Genomic DNA, 16,721 nt, shown 5'->3' with positions numbered 1-16,721 from the left:
CGTCCACTAGGATGGTATAAACTTGAAAAATGGCAAATAACAAGTGTCGGCAAGAATGTGGAGAAATTGGAATGTTCACACACTGCTGGTGAGACTCTAAAATGGTGCAGCTGCTTTGGAAACCAGTGTAGCAGTTCCTCAAATGTTAAACTTAGAATTACCATGTGACTCAATATTTCCACTCCGAGATAGACTCCCATGAGAAACATACATCCACACAAAAACCTATACTTGAATGTTCACAGCAGCATTATTTAAAATAGCCCCAAAGTGCAAACAACCTAAATGTTCATCAACTGAAAAAAAGGATGAAAGAAGATATCTATACCATAGGATATCGTTTGTTCATAAAAAGGAATGAAGTACTGTTGACATGGATGAACCTTGAAAACAGTATGCTTTACGTGAAAGAAAGCAGTCACAAAAGATTTCATGTTGTATGAAGAGTTCATTTATATGAAGTGTCCACAGTGGGCAAATCCATAGAGAAAGATTAGTGTTTGCCAGGGGCTGGGGGTTGGGAAAGAAAAAGAAAATGAGTGCTGATAAGCATGACATTTCTTTTTTAGGGGAGGAAAATCAGTTCTAAAATTGATTGTGGTGATAATTGTACAGCTCTGTGAATATACTACAAATATCAAATTGTATACTTTAAATGGGTGAATTGAATGCTATATGAGTTGTATTTTAACAAAGATTTTTTTAAAAAGCAGAGACTATTAAAATTAAAACTAGAGAAAGTGGGTTTTTAAACCATTCTCAGAGACACTCCCACCCCAAGCACTGCCATCTTCTGCCCATCAGGGTTCTTCCTGCAGTCTGTAGGCGATGACCTCAATGGTACAGACCACAGGTTACAAAATGATGATCTAGGGACATTTTGTGGCCTACAAACTCTTCTTCTTCTGTTTTTTTAGTGCACAGAGCATTAAAAAAATTTTTTTAAGTTGCCAACATTTTAAAATTAGAAGAGTTCACACTAAATAGGGGTTTTTGGCTTATCTTCATGGGGGGGCGGGGATGGGGAGGGGAACAAAACAAAATAAAAAATAAGCAATCCCAGTTCGATGGCTACACTGGACCTGTATTTTCCACGTGGAAAAATGAGACTGTCTCTTTTAGGGCTTGTTGTTCTTCCCTGTTTGGCCCTGTATCAGCAGCCTGAATCACTTCTTTGTTACTTCTTTTTAATCCTTTTGGGATATTTAAGTTTGCAACACCTGCACAGACCTTTCCCAGCATCAGAACTTTTTTGTCATTCCATTGCCTCAGGCTCAGCTGGATGATTGGCTAATTCCTGGTTTTCCAATCCTGGTTGCCTGAATCTCCTGGGATTCTTGTAAAATGTCTGCAAGCGAGACTGCAACCCAGTTAAACTGGAACCTATTGGGGCAGGCGGGCTTACCAAAAAATCCAACTCTCTAGGTTCCAAAGTGTATCCAGGGAGGTGAAGCAGTTGGGCTAATGTGCTAATTCAATTCAAGAGCAAACTGTAGTGTCCAATAATGGTTTAACAGCCTCTCTGGTAAGTTTTGTTTCTTAAGCTTTGCCTGAAGGAGTGGAAATGGAAGGCAGAACTAAGACTGTGGTTTTGGTCAGGTGAACCTTTTACCTGATTTTCAAATCAGAGTTGATGTCTGAATCTAAATGTAAGTGTCATTTTTTAACCACTAGTCATATTAAAAGATTTCGTAATCAGAACAAGTATGAGCAAGTCATGGTGCCTTTACAGCTTTGCATGGTGCCTTTTTGTTATTTTTATCAGCAAGCTTTTTAATCAATGAAATTGATTTGCTCTTCTGTGGGTTCTGGAAACGTTGACAAGTACAGGAAGTTATGGTGGCTTTTTGAGAGGCCATGAGTGGCCAACACAAGACAGGAATTGTGGTGGCAGTCACTCGATAAATATTGGTTGAATAAATTGATAAGAGATTTGCTGCTTCTCATCTCCAGTGGAGATAGACGATTTGGTGACATTCTCTGGTGGGCTACAGGAGGTGGGGGGAACATCGTGAGGAAGAGATCCCTTAGATGTCCTTTCCACCTTTTTGTTGAGTTCTGGTAGAGAAAAAACACTGGTTAGGCAAGGTGGCCCATCACCACCTTGTGGGTTTGTCCTTCTAAGGCTCCCTTGAACTTAACCTCTGCTTGGCGGAGACCCGAGGATCTCCTGGTCGACGCCCAGAAGATGCTCTGTGTTGAACCCGACCTTCCCACGGCCCAAACAGGCAAACAAATGGCGTCCCTTGGAAAGAATCAGTGTAGCCTGGCTAGAAGCCTGGCTGGAAGCTCGGCAGCGGGCTAGGAGTAGGGAGTACGACGGGGATAAGTCTAGCGGCTGCACCCAAGAAAATAGGGGTGTCCACTGCACCTGCAAACCCCACGCGCGCCTCGGCTTGGCCCCCTGCACCCCAGCCGGCTGCCCACCCTGGAGAGGCTGCCTGGGGGGCAGCAGTGTGTGTGTGCGTGTGTGTGTGTGTGTGTGTGTGCGTGTGTGTGTGTGTGTGTGTGTGTGTGGAGGTGGGGGGGGGTGTCGGCGGCCGCTACAAGGGAGGCGGCGAGGGAGGCTGGGGAGGGGGGCGCGGCGGGCGGTGGCGCGGTCCAGGGGGAGGCGGGCGGAGGGAAGGCGCTGCCGCCGCCGCCTCACCCGCGGCGACACAGACGCCGGGAGCGGCCGAGGCGGTGAGTCGCAGCGCCTTCCCTCCGCTTCTCGGGAGCTGGAGCGGAGCCGGAGTTGCAGCCGGGCGGGTGTGCAGGGGCGAGGGCGCCAAGAGCAGCCGCCGCGGGAGCCGACGCTCTCGGGGCGCGGCGGGCGCAGGGGTGGGCGCGAGGGGCGCGCGGTCCTGGGCACCTGGTCCCCGCTGCCCTTCCCGGGTGCAGCTCATTCTGTCAGTTCCCCTGTCCTCCACTCAATGCCTCCGAGGGAAGATAGAACTAAACCAAAGATCCCGAGGAGAGTGGCAGGAAAGGAGAGACCAACTTTGCTAAGGGACGCGCAGAGGCGCGCAGGGCAGGCAGGATGGGGGCGCGCTGGGTCGGAAGGGGGCGTTCGTGCGCCTGGTGGCCCAGGACACCAGAAGCATCCTTCCGGGGGTCGGGGGAAGAGGTGGGGGTCGCGGGCACTCGCGGATTCCGGGGGGAGCCTCAGAGTAGGCCCTCCGAAGCCGCAGTGGGCGTGTACGAGGGGTGGGCTCCTGCAGAGGGGGCTTTAGGAACCACCAGAAGGCGCCAGGGAACCCCGATGAGGAAGTGGTCTGCATTGTGGACTCAGGACCTGAAGGATTTGTGTCTCTTGCCCTCGGAGACTCGGGAAGGGGTGTGCTGGGGAGATGTGTTTGAGTGTTTTTCAGTGCATACCAATTTATTTTTAGCTCCCAGAGAAGCAGGATGTGCAAAGTGGGTTGTATCAGCCGGGAGGGGCAGGAGGTCTCCCTGTCCGCAGGAAATACACAAGTTTCTTGCTGCAGATGCTTGCTTTAACTTTCATGCCTGGAGAAATGAAAGCTATTTGGCTGTCTGCTGGTCTCCCCGCAGGGCCGCTTTCTTCCTGCGGGTCTGTCTGGGGCTGCAGGCCCGGCGCGTGCGCTTCTGTTGTTGAGTGCAAGACCCAAATAATGATACTTATTCTGCTCCGTCCGGCAGCCAATGCGAAACACAGAACCAGGGCTGCCGAGGTCTCACTCGCAGAGAAGGAAACCGCACAGGCTTGCTCAAAGTTTTCCCAGTTCTCGCTGATTTGAAAATGATAGACCTAAGCCTCTGTATTGCCAAGAGCAGACTTTGCTGTCCTGGTTTCTCAGACTTGATTGGAAAGGCTTGTGAGGTTTTCCTGTCCAGCTGGGAAATGATGTTCTAGGGTCTGATGTGGTGTGCAAGGCCACAGCAGAAGAGAAATGGATAGTATGGCAAAAGGGGTAGTGTGGATGTCCAGGTCAGGCTAGCGAGGGCTAATTACAGACTTGGGGATGGGGTTTCCTTCAGAAGAAGAGGCTTAAGAAGCTGAAATCCAAATGTTCAAAGATACCCAAGCCAGACCTCTGGAGATTGCCTTGAAATCTGCCCGTTTCAGTCACTCAGCACCCATCCTGAATATTCTCTCTCTTTAAATGTGCTTAGGAGAGTGGGCTGTGAGGAGTGTGGACTTTGCAGCCAGACTGCGGGATATGAATTCTGGTTGGGACATGAATAGCTCTCAGGCTGTGGGCTCCTTGCTTAATCTCTCTGTGTTTCCTGATCTGTGATGTGAGGTTGACGCATACTAAAAAGCACAGACATTGCTTTGCTGACAAAGGTCCATATAGTCAAAGCAATGGTTTTTCCACTAGTCAAGTATGGATTTGAGAGTTGGACCATAAAGAAGGCTGAGCACCGAAGAATTGATCCTTTCGAATTGTGGTGCTGGAGAAGACTCTTGAGAGTCCCCGGGACTCAAGGAGATCAAATCAGTCAATCCTAAAGGAAATCAACCCTGAATATTCATTGGAAGGACTGATGCTGAAGTTGAAGCTCCAGTACTTTGGCCATGTGATGCAAAGAGCCTACTCACTGGAAGAGACCCTGATGCTGGGAAAGATTGAGGGCAGGAGGAGAATGGGGTGACAGAGGATGAGATGGTTTTTTTAAATTTTAAATTATATATATTATATTGAAGTATATAGTTGACTTATGAAGTTTGAACTCATTACTCTTATTACATTTGTTGATGTCTGCTGCTTTCTGTCAGTTCTTATTGTCACTGATTTAGTTTATAACTTCACCACCTCTTGCCTGAATTGCTCCAGTTGCCTTCACACTGGGCTTCTTGCTCCAAATCAGGACACTTTTGCTTCAATCGATTCTCTAAATTGCAACTAGAAAACTTGTTTTGAATGACCCTATACACGAGACAGCAAAAGAGACACAGATATAAAGAACAGACTTTTGAACTCTGTGGGGGAAGGTGAGAGTGGGAGGATTTGAGAGAATAGCATTGAAACATGTATATTACCATATGTGAAAGAGATCACCAGTCCAAGTTCAATGCACGAAACAGGGCACTCAAAACTGGTGCACTGGGACAACCCAGAGGGATGGGATGGGGGGGGGGTTCGGGATGGGGGACACATGTACACCCATGGCTGATTCATGTCAATGTATGGCAAAAACCACCACAAAATTGTAAAGTAATTAGCCTCTAATTAAAATAAATAAATGAATTTCTAAAAAAAGAAGACTTGCTTTGAAAACAAAAATCTAAGCCAGTCATGCAGCCTAATTCCTTCAGAGGTTTTCTGTGGTTTTCAGGATAGAGTTTGGACTTCAAGACCTTTGTGACTGTACACTTGTCTCCTTGCCACCTTCATCTCCCAAGCCTCCCTGTGTGTAGCCTTGACTCAAGTCACTGAGTCTCAACACCTGCCATCTTCCCATCCTTTTTTGTCTGGTCAACTCCTATGCATTCTTCCCTGCTCAGCTGCAGTGACATTACCTTCCAGCAGACCTCTGGGTACCCGCCTCCTCCCCAGCTGACCGAACTACCCTTGTTTCATGCTGCAATTGCACCATACACGTACCCCTCTTATCACTCTGCATCATCTACATAGATCTTCCCAAGCTGCAAGTGCCTGGACAAGTGGATTGTTATTATATAAGTAATTGTTGGATGAATAAATGAACATCAGTCAACCAAAGTTCCTAGCTTCCCAGGTGGCACTAGTAGTAAAAGAATCCACCTGCCGGTACAGGAAACAGAGGAGAAAATCCCTGGGTCAGGAAGATCTCCTGGAGAAGGGAATGGCCACCCACTCGTCTTCTTGCCTGGAGAAACCCATGGACAGAGGAGCCTGGCAGGCTACAGTCCATGGGGTTGCAGAGTCAGACATGACTGAAGCGACTTAGCAGGCATGCACAAAGCCAGAAGCAAACGTGGAAAATAATAGAGAGGAAGACCAAACCAATCTTTATATATATTACTCTGCAATTAAAAAAAAAAACTTTGGAAAATATTAAGGAATCAAAGTTCAGTCGCTCAGTTGTGTCTGACTCTTTGCGATCCCATGGACTTCAGCATGTCAGCCTTCCCTGTCCTTCACCAATTCCCAGAGCTTACTCAAACCCATGTCTATTGAGTCGATGATGACACCGTCTCATCCTCTGTCATCCCCTTCTCCTCCTGCTTTCAATCTTTCCCAGCATCAGGGTCTTTTCCAGTGAGTTGGCTCTTCACATCAGGTGCCAAAGTATTGGAGTTTCAGCTTCAGCATCAGTTCTTCCAATGAATATTCAGGTTTGATTTCCTTTAGGATGGACTGGTTTGATCTCCTTGCAGTCCAAGGGACTCAAAGGCTGGTCAAAAGAAATGTGGTAGACTCTTGTGGAACAATTTCAGAGATTTTTTTTAATTGTAAGGGGTCAGACTAACAATGGAGAAATGTAGTCATTTGAGCTCTTTCCTTACTTTCCTCAGGTTGGCTGTGAGGAATGGGGGTTCGGCTATCTGAGAGGTGTGCAATGAAATAGGTCCTGAAGGTAGAATGAAGGTTGCTACATGCATGGGCTTGGGAGCCCTTCCTGGGAGTGTAGCTTCCCCCCCGAGAGTGGGTGTCAGCCTGCTCTGGGATTGGTATGATGAGAACAGAAACTCTCCTGTCATCAAAGCTCCTCTGTGGGTTCTGTGGGTGTGCTTCTGACTGAGGCGGCATTTCCAAGCGCTCCTGGACTGAGCTTCCAGGAGCCCTGCAGAGTGAGATAAGAGAGTGTGTGGATCTCTGGGATAGCCCCAGAGTCTGATTTCATGGCTCCAGAGCAGGGGTTTTTGTAAACTGAAAGATCTAAAAATGCTTTTTAAGGTTTTTAAAGGGTTTAAAACACAACACATCAAAACACAAAGAAGAATATATAGTGGAGACCACGCCTAAAATACTTACTACACAGTTCTTTACAGAAAAACTGCCAGCTGCTAGTCTCAAGCTAAGACAGTTGGCTTCATTTTGCCTGTCATCTTTGATAGATTGGTCGTGGCTGCCTGGAGAGCTGGGGTGAAGAGGAATCCAAGACTGGGTCCAGGCTCAGTAGGAAAGAGTGCTGTGGTCAATTAGTGATGTCTGTCAGGGTGTGGGATTAGGCAGTAATGACAGCCAGGCTTGGTCCTCACCATCCCTCTCTATCACTATGATTGAATATCCCAGCATTCCTCACAGTGGCAGACTGTGGCCATTGGCTTTGATTGAGTCCCATGCCTGTTTTTGTGGCTGGAGTTCCACACCAGTCTAGGGCTTGGGCTTGGTTATAGGTTTCATTGCTGAGCCATAGGCTAAGAAGTAGGAGCAAGGGTGTTTCTCCAGCAGAACATTGTTATACTGGCTCCAGAAGATTGAGCCATAAAGTTTGGATTGAAAACCAATAGACGTTCACTTACAGTAGTGTCAGCATTCCCGCTTAACTGATGAGGGAAATAGGCTAAGGGGCACTCAGTAGCTTGCTGGAGGATACATGGCTGGCAAACAAAGGAGTTCTGATTTGAAACCCATAATTGATGCACTTAGTAGGGTCATTTGTGACAATTTAAAATGAGTTTAGCCTGAAACTCTATTCTTTTCATTTCTGAAAATATAGGTAGATAATGTCAAGAAATGTTAAGTACTGGCTGGCTGGAAGACTCAAGAAGAAAAGAACATAGACATCTTTGGCTAGATATTTACTCAGTTATCCGATTCAATTAATATTTTTGAGGAGTTTTTCTGTGCAACTTTTTGTTAGGTTCTAGAGATTCAGCTGAATATGAGCTAGTCCCCTATCTTGAAGGAATTTGCATTCCAGCTTGAAAGTGCAAGAGATAACAAGGGAACAAATTGCTGGAAGAAGGGGTATGTGGCGGGGAGGTACAGGAGCTACGCCCCCTTGATGGGGACAGTGATCTTCCCGTTTGTGTATCCCCGTGTAGTTTGTGCAATAGGTGAGCAATATTTCTTAAATACATTTTAAAATTATGGTTAAAACACAGAACATAAAGTGTACCATTTTAACCATTTTTAAGTGTATAGTTTTGTGGCATTAAGTGCAACTGCAACCAGTGTGCATCTCCAGAAAATTTTCATTTTCCCAAACGGAAACTCCACACCTGTTATACAAAAGATTTTCCTTTCTACCTGCCCACTAGTCCCTGGCCACCACCCTTTGTTCTGCTTTCTGTTTCTATGGATTTGACCACTTCAGATGCCTTATAGAAGTGAAATCATACAATCTTTGTCCCTTTGTGACTAGCTTGTTTCACTTAACGTGTCTTCAGGATTCACTCATATTGTAGCATGTGTCAGAATTTCCCTTCTTTTTAAAGCTGAATAATATTCCATTGTATGGATATACCACATTTGTTTATCCATTTTTCTGTCAAGGGACACATGTATGACTTCTGTCTTCTGGCTATTTTGAGTGATGCTGCTATGAACATAAACCCTATAAAAGGTTGATCAGCCAGAGTCCTGCTGCGCAGCAGATGACAGACTCAAAAGCGTATATAACTGGTGACTTCCCTGCAGTCCAGTGGTTAAGACTCTTTGCTGCCACTGCTGGGGTCATAGGTTTGATCCCTGGTTGGGGAACTAAGATCCTGCAAGCGGCAGAGCACAGCCAACAACAACAAAAAAGGTGTAACTGAAAAAACCTAAATGAAGGGACTATAGTCGTAGCCCCTGCTTAACCTCGGTTTTGCTTTCTAAGGGTTCAGTTACTGGTGGTCAACCGTGGTCTGAATATATTAAGTGGAAAATTCTGGAAATAATTCAAATGACAAGATGTTCTGAGTATTGTGATGAAATCTCACATTGTCCTGCTCCAACCCTGTCCAAGACAAGGCGAATCCCTTTGTCCAGAGAATCCTGTTCATTGGTCATTAAGAAGGTCCACTGTCATGGTATCTTGGTGCTTGTATGCAAGTCACCCATTGTCTTTAAAAACGGCCCTAAAATGCAACAGTAATGATGCTGGGAATTCGGGTATGCCAAAGATAAGCTGGAAGTGCTTCCTTTAAATGGGAGGTGAAGGTTCTTGACTTAACAAGGAAAGAAAAAAATCTTATGCTAAGGTTGGTGGGATTTATGGTAAGATGAATCTTCTATCCATGACATTGTGAAGAAGGAATTCATGCTAGTTTTTAAAAATTTATTTATTCTTAATTGAAGGATAATTGCAATATTGTGTTGGTTTCTGCGGTACATGAACACGGACCAGTCATAGGGATACGTATGTCCACTCCCTCTTGAGCCTCCTTCCCACCTCCCACCCCAGCCCACCCCTCTAGGTTGTCACAGAGGCCCAGTTGAGTTCCCTGCGTCACAGAGCGAATTCCCACTGGCTGTCTGTTTCACATATGTTAGTGTGTATGTTTTTGCTGTCGTACCTCAAACAGCAAAAGTTATGGCATCAGTGCGTGATAAATGCTTAGTTAAGATGGAAAACGCATCAGATGTGTACAATAAGATATTTTGAGAGAGGGGAAGAGAGCACACTCACATTATTTTATTACAGTATATTATTATAGCTGTTCTATTTTATTTGTCCTTGTTAATCTCTTACTGTGCCTAACATAAATTAAACTTTACCATAGCTATTTATGTATGTATGACTGAACTGAATAGCTATGTATGTACAGGAAAAATCATAGTAAATATAGGGTTCAGGATTATTGTGGTTTTAGGCATCCACTGGGGTCTTGGAATGTATTCCCCATGGATAAGAGGGGACCACTGTGTTCGGAAAGTTGTGGGTTACGTTAAGGGAAATCCTATAGAATGGCTAGACAAGTGTGCAGGCCTTTACTACCCAGCCCTGAAAGGGTGACGTGAAAGAGCAGTTTCTGGGATTGCTTTTCAGCAAAATACAGCAATTCCAGAAACTGCTGTGGCCTGGCCGGGAGGCACCAGGTGAGTAAGTCCCAGCCACTCTTTTCTCCACATTGCTGGTGTCCGATTGGCCAAACCATCCAGAAGCCAGAGGGCTGGAAATGCGAGGACTACCTTTTTCATAGCAATCAGCCTCTCAGGGCTGAGAGCAGAGTGGAGAAGGGAGGAAGGTGGATCTGGAGGGACAAAGCAGAGGGAATTCAGCACCAGGGGGCATTACGGTTATCCTTTACAGGTAAGGGAGCATCAAGAGGCTGAGGGAACTATTCTAGATTGGTAGCTAGTGAGTTGTGGAGCTGGGATTTCAACCCATGGATGTGTTTTTCTTCTGTACATCCAGTTGGTCCTGAAATGTTAGGGTTTTCAGAATCCTGTGTGTTTTGATTCTTTGATAATAATCTGATTTGCTCAACTGTCAAAATGTAGAGTGACTGCTCAGAAATCACCTCCCCGCCTTTCTTTTCCTAAATAACAACATGTATTTTGTAGATAGGTTTCATAGCTGATTGGTTATGTTTCAGTAATAAATATGATTAGCTTTCTGTGCAGTTGATGGGGGTGACAATATGTCCTTGAAACACACGTGAAAAAGACACAAGTTTGTTTTGTTTTACTTTTAACTGAAGGCTTCAAAAGAGTGGACAGTGTAACCTGACTACTTAAACATTAATGAGATTTCAGCCTCATTGGAAGAAAGAGTGTTGAGGATAAGGGAGGTGGTAGTTCCCTCCCTGCTATTCTGGCCGGAGGGTGCAGAGGGCAGAGTCTAGCTCGGGGGATGGGAGTGGGGTGGGGGTGAGCCCGTCTCTCCTGGGGCATGACTTGAGGGGCTGTCTAGCCAGAAAAAGCTCTGTGGGAGCCTGATTATTATGGTTTCCAAATACGCGAAGTACTGCGCTGGGGAAAAGACCTATTCTGGGGCCAGAACTAGGCTCACTGTGAAAACAGCCGGCTGCTTTGCAAGGCCTCATATTTTCCATTCCCCGAGGTTGCGAGGCTGAGGCCACGGTGAGAGAGGTGGCTGAGGGCTTGTATGAGTTTCCTGTGGCCTCTATAACAAATTACCACAAACTGGGCGGCTTAAAATAATAGAACTTCATTTTCTCACCGTTTTGGAGGCCAGAGGTCTGACATCAAGTTATCAGCAGCGCCAGGCTTTTTCCAGAGGCTCTGGAGGAGAGCGTGTTGCTTTCTTCTTCTCGTTTCTGGTGGCTTTTGGCATTTCTTGGTTTGAAACTGCATCACCTGTGCTTCTGCCTCCATGATCGCCTGGCCCCCTCCTCTCCTCTGTGTGTCCCTTATAAGGACATTTGTCATTGCATTTAGGGCCACCTGGATAGTAATTCTAGATAATTTGTTTCCCCCAGTTTTATTGAAAAATGCGGACATACGTCACTGTAAATTTAAGGTGTACATACGTACAGCAGGATGGTTGCATTTACATGTAGTGTGAAATGGTCACCAGAGAGGTTCAGCTAGCATCCATCATCTCATATAGATAGAATTAAAAGAAAGAAGAAAAGAGAAACATGCTTCCCCTTGTGATGAGAACTCTTAGGATTTATTTTTGTTTAACATCTTTCCCATACATCACCCAGCATCATACTGTGTACATCCTGCCCCTACTTATCTTACAAGTGGAAGTTTGTACCTTTGGACCGTCTTCCTCCAATTCCTTCTCCCCCCATCCTCTGCCTCTGGAAACCACAAATCTGATCTCTTTTTCTATGAGTTTTGTGGGGTTTAAAAAAATGTGTTTGTTTTTAGATTTCACGTGTAAGTGATATATAATATTTGTCTTTGTCTGACATTTTATTTAGCATAATGCCTTCAAGGTCCATCCATGTTGTTGCAAATGGTAGGATTTTTCTCCTTTTGATGGCTGAGTAATATTCCACTGTGTATATATACCACAGCTTCTTTATCCATTCATTATCAGTTGAATAGGTTGTTTCCTTGTCTTGGCTATTGTAAATAATGTTGCTGTGAACATGGGGTTGCAGATACCTTTCTGAGTTAGTATTTTCATTTTCTTTGGATTTATCCCCAGAAATGAAATTGCTGGATCGTATGGTAGTTCTATTTTTAATTTTGGAAGATCTTTCATTTCGTTTTCCATAGTGGCTGTTGTTGTTGTTTATTGTTCAGGTGCCAAGTCATGTCACCCCTTTGTGACTTCATGAACTGCAGCATGCCAGGCTTCCCTGTCCTTCACTATCTCCTGGAGTTTCTTAAATTCATGTCCATTGAGTCAGTGATGCCATCTAACCATCTCATCCTCTTTGACCCCCTTCTCCTCCTGCCCTCAATCTTTCCTAGCATCAGGATCTTTTCCAAGGAGTTGACTCTTCTCATCAGATGGCCAGAGTTCCAGGTTACAATCCCACCAATAGTATACAATGGTTCCCTTTGGTTTCTTCACATCCACATCAGCATTTGTGATCTCTTGTCTTTTTATTGATGACCATTCTAACAGTGGTGACGTGACATCTCATTATAGTTTTAATTTGCATTTTGCAAGATGATCTTATTTCAAGATCCTCAACTTTATTACATCTGCAAAGACCCTTTTTACAAATAAGATCACATCCACCTGTTCCTGGAGCTAGGATGTGGACACACCGTTAGCAGGGGGTCCACCATGCACCCCACAACAGACTCAAGTGTACACTGCAACTCTTGATCCTCTGATTCTGTCACGATGCCCATAGATTTGGTTCCTATCAGTTCCTCCCCCTGGATCTTATACGTGCTTTTGATTTGATCTATTGAAATTTTAACTTTAAATGACAAAGCAAACAAAATTCTTAGAATCTGTGCCATCATTTATTTCTGAAATGAAGGGGTGAGTGAAAAAGGCTGTCAAAATCCAGTTTGAGCTCTGCCTTTGCTGGAAGTTTTCTGTACTTTGCTCTGTCCAGTGGCCTTGGAGGAAGTGAATGGGAGAAGAGCAGCCTCTGGGCCTGTTCTGGCTTCTCACCTGGGGTTGCAGGATGCTTTTAAAATTGTAATTGCTCAGATGTTAGTATCTTTCAGGAACATGAAGCAGAATGAGTAAAGGTTCAAGGTTTAGGTTTTTAGAAGGCATGGGCTTAGAAATGTGATTTGTAAATGCTGCCAGCCCATCAACAAGCCTTTTATGCATGTGTTTTCAATACTGAGCCCGAAACTGGGGCCTGTGTACACCAGGCACACAGGGTGAAGTCAAGGGTAACTCTGGCCATTACCTGGATAATTCGATAACTATAACTCATCAAGTGGACTGTATCAAGAGAGTCCACACCCCAGGGTGTAAATTATTCTGTTTGTTTGTCTGTTTTGATCACTTTAGCTGGGTAAGAGCCAAACTTACCAAACAGACCCTCTGTGTTATGGGGAGGTAGCTGTAATATGGGGAGGCGTTTCTCTCCAGGGGGCAGCAAATTTTGGCTGCAGTTAAGAGAAAGAGGAAAGGAAAAGAAGGTAAAATGTCCCTTCACGTTATTATGTATTCTGCTGTAACACTGTTACTCTAGTTAATATTAATTTTGGATTTGTTTGCTTTGAATAGTATACCTGAAGTACTGAGATACTTAGAAAATTTAGTCACACCAGTTGAAGAAAATGGTTTGCCTTGCACAAGACTGGATACACAATTTATGAGATGCAGTGCAAAAAGAAAATGGGTGGCCCTTGTTAAAAAGTTATAAAGAATTTCAAGATGGTGTCAGTGAGCCTTAGACCAAGCCAGGGTTCTTCTGAGCATAGGGCTTGCATGACCCTCTGCACAGGTCATCTGTCCATGAAGCTGGCCTGGAGTCACAGAGATGCTTAGATTGGCATCTTCCAACTTATTGGCATCTTCTTGACCCCCAAAGAGGGACCAGGCCAGTTGAAGCAGATGCTCCTGTATGGACAAGGACAGTGAGCAGGCTAGCCATCTCTAGTCTCCTCTGCGTCTCTCTCCTCCCTTATCCATCTGCCTCTGTGCCCTGAGAGGCAGGTCTCTATCACCAGTATCAATGTCCATCCTTGTCTTCTGATTTCTAGTGTAATTCAGTCTCTGGGGGGGTCCAGCCACTCCCGGGAGGGGGAGGGGAGAGGGAGGTAGAGAAGTTATTTCCTGAGTTCCCTCCTGTTGGCTTCATGCTGCAGGGTGGCTGACCTGTTGCCCAAGGCCATGGCTCCATCCAGACAGCCTCTCCTTACCGCTGTCTTCGGGTGCCTTGAGTCACTCCTCCCCTGTGGCCCTCAGGCCTAGGATGGTCATGCTCCCTGCTATTGCGAGCCTAGCGTTCACTGCTTTCTCGAACCCCTCACTGCTGTCTTCTCACTAGCCTCCTCCCTAGGATCCTTCCTGGAATCACAGAGACCTCTGGGCCCTAACAGAGCTGGCAACCCTCTTCCAGGGCTGGACCATGGCTTGCACTGCTGTGGAGCTGAAAGAGCGGCTGATGGCTCTGATAACACGTGACTGCTGCATCAACTCCTAGAAAAGCAGGGCAGTCAGGAAGCAGTGTGTCCACACCGCAGTGGTGGAGAACATGTGCCGGGAGGCAGGCGCATGAATTCTCTGGCATCATTTTGGGTGAGTCATCTCATCTGCAAAATGAGCGTAATGATAGTTCTTCGCCTCTGGGGTTGTTCTGGGCATGCAGTGACGTCACGTGGGTATCATGCTTGGCACAGTGCCTGCTCTGCAGTAGGTGTTCATGAAGTCTGGTGGCTTTTACCATTAGTCCTCTGGAGTGTCCCCTCGAGGAGATGCACTGTCTACCTTGTCTCTGATCTGAACCAAGGTGCCACAGCCTCCCCTTACACCCATGGTGATCAAGTTTCACTGGTTCCCTGTTGTTTTGAGTTATTTCTGTCTATTTCAATGAGATGGTAGTGTTGTGGAGGCCGGGGATACTATTTCCAGAATTCTCTTGGTACTAATCTAAGTTTCCAACTTAGTAGCTAACACATCATTAAACTGTTAAGAAATGTGTCTGGGCTAAATATAGTGACCATATAATTTATTGTTCACACCAGGACACTTTTGAGTGTGAACAAGGACAACTTTTTTAATGTTCATAACAAAACAACAGGCGCAAACACCGACGTCCTAGGTAATCCAGGCAAACAGGGACATGTCATACCCCTAGTTAAGTGAGCCTTACAATAGTCTTCCAAACGGGTTTTAAAGTTTGCCACGCTACCCTCTTTTGTGTTAGTCTGCCTTTGGTTTATGAAGTAAAAACTTGAGATTTCAGTGACATAGAAAGAATGTGTTTGACACGCCTAGTAGGCTCTTTGCTAAACAATTTCTTACTGGAGTGTGGTTGTTTTATAGTGTCGTGTTAGTTTCTGCTGTGCAGCAAAGTGAATCAGCCACAGTGGGTCAGCTCTGTGTGTACATATATCCCTTCTTTTTTGGATTATCTTCCCATGTAGGTCATCACAAAGCATGGAGCAGAGTTCCCCATGCTATGCATTAGTTATCTGTTTTATATAGAGTGAACACTCCTAGTGGATTCTTGGCCCAAGTTTGAGACCATAGGTCAGGACTGCTCATACAAATAGAGGCCTACTTTTATACTTTATGATTCTACTTGATATTGGGCACTTACTTACAGAACTTTCTTCTGTTCCTACTTTCGCTCTCCGCATTTAGTCTCCTGATTTTTGTTCTTCTTGGACAAAAATAGTAATCATTTGCGTTTAAGAGATGGCAAAACAGATTCATGTACATATATTTTTCCGAACATCTCTGTCTTTGTATTTCTGGTTGCCTAGGTGACATTTCCAAGAGAATGTGTGGTAATCTGCTATTATTAAAGTAGCAATAACATTATTAAATAGTAGCCTATTTTTAGGCTGTTGTATACCTTTCTTTTTCCCCCACCAGACTATGTAATTGGTTTATTTTCTCTGTTTCCATTATTGGAAGGCCATGTATAGCTTCCTTCCTCTGGTTCTAATTTGAGGGTTAATTAACTTTTTCAAAATTGACACAGTAATTCAGTACCTTCTCCATTCAGCATTACTGAGTCTGTACTGATGAATGTTAGATGGTATCATCAACTCAATGGACATGAGTTTGAGCAAACTCTGGGAAATGGTGAAGGACAGGGAAGCCTGGTGTGCTGAAGTCCGTGGGGTGGCAAAGTGTCGGACACAGCCCAGCGACTGAACAGCAACAACAAAGTCTGTATTGATTGTCTGCTTGGTTAGTTGACACCGGTTATTTTTCCCACAGGTTGTCCAAGCCAGGCTTGGCCAAAGATATTTTTGGTAGAAGAGAAGGGGGATACAGAGGCAATCTGTAGCTCCATAGGGGACAGAGCCCATCTCCGGAGCTGGATTAACCTGGCTTCAGTCTCGGTATTGCCGCTTACCAGCTGTACGCCTGGAGCTGGTATCTTAGTAACAGCTGTGCGGTGCAGGGTCCTGCTTCCTGGGGCTGCTCTGAAGCTTGAGAAGGGTAGGTGGGCACCACGTGTGAGTGTGAGGTGCAGCTTCTCACAGGGACACTTGGGCTGCTCTTCAATATCCAAGGTGCAAGTGCACCACCTTCGTTTCAGACCAGAAGTAAAAAATACTCAAATATACTAATGAGATAAATTAGGGAGATCCTTACATTCTTTTTGTAAAAATTACTTATTTGTTTGTTTGGCTGTGCCGGGTCTTATTTGTGGCACTGGGGATCTTTTAGTCGTGACGTGTGGGATCTAGTTCCCTCACCAGGGATCGAACCCGGGCCCCCTGCATTGGGACCCTGGAGTCTTAGCCACTGGACCACCAGGGAAGTCCCTATATTCTTTGCTAAAATGATTTTTGTTTTCATAAACATCTCAGAGAATTTCCTTTAATGGTGAACAC

At 45.2% G+C, this 16,721-nt stretch overlaps 1 protein-coding gene across 4 annotated transcripts in view; it reads left to right on the top strand.

Annotated features, from left to right (window-relative positions):
• Positions 1–16,721, top strand: part of NCALD (neurocalcin delta) — a 539,433-nt gene that overhangs the window by 67,269 nt on the left and 455,443 nt on the right. For 2 of the 4 annotated variants that reach the window (XM_086336202.1, XM_086336197.1), the window contains exon 1: positions 2,655–2,682. The exons of 1 other annotated variant lie outside the window; for it this stretch is intronic. The gene's annotated coding sequence lies outside the window, so the exon portion shown is untranslated. Of the gene's footprint in view, positions 1–2,654; positions 14,446–16,721 lie in introns of those variants that run through there. One more of the 4 variants, XM_086336198.1, reaches the window with a different exon arrangement.

This window comes from Bos grunniens, chromosome 14, assembly GCF_055505025.1.
Source record: "Bos grunniens cultivar Pamir isolate PY7600 chromosome 14, Bosgru_T2T1.0, whole genome shotgun sequence".
Classification (NCBI taxonomy): Eukaryota; Metazoa; Chordata; class Mammalia; order Artiodactyla; family Bovidae; genus Bos; species Bos grunniens.
Note: the sequence above shows the minus strand (reverse complement) of the source record. Positions and strands in the feature narration are given on the sequence as shown.